At 40.5% G+C, this 2,551-nt stretch overlaps 1 long non-coding RNA gene across 1 annotated transcript in view; it reads right to left on the bottom strand.

Annotated features, from left to right (window-relative positions):
• Positions 1–1,103: 1,103 nt before the first annotated feature.
• LOC139022947 (uncharacterized) overlaps positions 1,104–2,551 on the bottom strand; it is a 129,471-nt gene continuing 128,023 nt past the window's right edge. Inside the window, exons 2-3 of the long non-coding RNA XR_011474020.1 lie at positions 1,303–1,377; positions 1,104–1,197 (exon numbers count right to left, since the gene is read on the bottom strand). This is a non-coding gene — a long non-coding RNA (uncharacterized lncRNA). The remainder of the gene's footprint in view (positions 1,198–1,302; positions 1,378–2,551) is intronic.

The raw sequence follows: 2,551 nt of genomic DNA, 5'->3' as shown, positions 1-2,551 counted from the left end.
ATTTCGCGCCCTGCACTTGAGCTGGATGTTGTCATAAGTGTACCGGTGTCGGGCTGCAGCCGTAAGAAGTTTTAACCAACTTTCAGCTTGGCACAGCAGTTCATTTCACATCCAAAATGCACTAAAACTACTAAAACACTTCATACATATCTCAAATCAACTCATTCTTCCATAACACTAGCAAAGGCTGTTACCCAACAAGTACACTTTGTCACTCATAAAACAATGACCTAAAAAACACTAACAACAGGTGGCATTACACAATGTTTTCTTTTGTAAAACTTCTTTACAAAACAAGAATGACACCTCTCTGTTGTTTAGAATTCACTGCAATATATGTTACAGGAATGAATCAGACATGCTTCAATATGTTATGTCATTTTTTTGGCATTGAGTGATTCCAAAAATGCAAGAATTTGTATATACACCATCTACCGATACAGATACAGTAGCAATGCTAGTCAACCCTGTCTTCTGCATTTGGCCACAGGTTCTCATCCACATCACATCTTATGTCATCTTGGGCAATACATTTGATCATGTGGATGGGGGTCATAAGCCTTCCACCTCCATGAGGAAAATAATTCCTCTATGGGGTTGAGGAATGGAGAGTAAGGTGGGAGGAAAAGCGACACCATCCTGGGCTGGGCTGCAGACCCTTCTGTGACTGCACGGGTGAGGTAAAATGCCACATTGTCCCATACAATTACAAACGTTGGCCGATTTCGCCTCACCGCAACCCTTTCCTCACCTGGTATAACCCTTCCATAGAGGTCATCCAGGAATGAAATGAGGCCCAATTATCGCTTTGTGTAACAGCAATCCATCAGAGGATATTTCTGCACACATTGTGATGTTGGCACCCCTCTGGCCTGGGACATCCCCTGTGGCTCTTTTCCCAATCATATTTCTTCCTTGCCGCAAAGATGAATATGTGGGGTGTTTGCCTGGCTTCAATCTCCATGAGTCTCTAAAAGAAATCCACAAGGCAACATAAGATTTAGGCTATTAGGGTAGTTTACATTATACCTAAAAACATGCCATTTTGTGCCTCTGCCCTGTTTGGTTTTGTTGGTTTTATTTTATAGTCATCTTACCTGGACATATTGGTTCCTGAGTTGCTTGACTCGTTCAGAGTTCCTCTCAAAGTGGACAGTGTACAGCTGCTTCATCCTGACTTGATGTTGTTTCAGGACTCTGGAAATAGTTGTCATGCATACATTGTGAATATTTCCAAATGCAATGTTGTGTGCCAACGCTGTCCCGAATATCTGTGAGTTTTATGCCATTGTTTGTGATTACCGTATCAAAGTTGCAGTTTCCTGCACGACAGTGAAAATCCTACCTCTCCGGCCTGTGGGAGGTAACTGTTTGGTCCTATGCAGAAATACAAAAACAATTACACACAAATGGGTTTGGAGGCTTTGCTCAATTTACTTCTGTAATGTGCAGTTCAGTCAGATGCCCTTGCAGAATGCATATCTTACTGTTGTTTTGCCAGAAATTTCTCACAATAGATGCCACTGTTGACCGTTGCAGATTTGGCTGCACTCTCTGACCAGCCTCTCTCATTGATAGACCATGATTTATTACATAATCAATTAAAGTAGCCCTAATCTCATCTAAGACTACAGCTCTTGATCTTCCTCTCAGTCTTCTCTCCCTCTTCCTCTCCCTCTCCCAGCCACTCTTCTTCCTCTGTTAGCCACTTCTCTATATCTGGCTGGGTCCATGTTTACATTACAGAACAGCATTATTCCTAAAATGTCCCCTTTTGTATAGGTGGTAATGACATTGAAAGACTAACACCTGGGTAGGTGTTCAGCTACAATGGGAATCAGCTGTGGTTGGTCTAATTGTTTTGATAGTATTTCATTTTTTAGATTTGGAATATATTTCAAAACGGTATTACTGTCTTATTTAATAATGTTGTGTTCTGTTAGGTTTTGAACTCAAGTTTAATAGTTTTGAAAAGAGTATGTAAACATGTGCAAATTGGCCTGTAGGTACATAGAGTTTTGGTGGTAGTTGTGTCTGAGTGAAAAAATAATTCATGAAGTTTGAAAGATGTAGTCATTGAATGCATTTTGTGCCAAAGCAATGAACAATTGTCCACAGTTTAGCCCACATAGACTGCTGTTTTACTCACTGTGTGAAGAGTTTTGAAAAAGTGACCTAAGTATTGAGAAATGGGTCCTAGCGATTGTAAAAAAAAAAAGTTTAAATGAGAGGCTTTTTGTGATGTCACAGAAAGCCCTTAATCCCTCCTGAATCCAAATTTTTGACACAGGGCAGGGGGCCAGTAATTGTATGATCAAACTTCATACTTTGGTCATCCTACTTTGATCCAAATATATCATACAATATCATTTGATAAAAACATGATTTTGACTGTGCAGGACCATTAAAGGGATCGGTCTTGTTGAGTGTTGTGTTTCTTCCTCTGGATTTTATATTCCACTGTGTGTGTGTGTGTGTGTGTGTGTGTGTGTGTGTGTGTGTGTGTGTGTGTGTGTGTGTGTGTGTGTGTGTGTGTGTGTGTGTGTGTGTG

The sequence above is a fragment of the Salvelinus sp. IW2-2015 genome, linkage group LG24, assembly GCF_002910315.2.
Source record: "Salvelinus sp. IW2-2015 linkage group LG24, ASM291031v2, whole genome shotgun sequence".
In the NCBI taxonomy this organism is placed as follows: Eukaryota; Metazoa; Chordata; class Actinopteri; order Salmoniformes; family Salmonidae; genus Salvelinus; species Salvelinus sp. IW2-2015.
The sequence above is the reverse complement of the archived record's forward strand: the minus strand, read 5'-3'. Positions and strand labels throughout refer to the sequence as shown.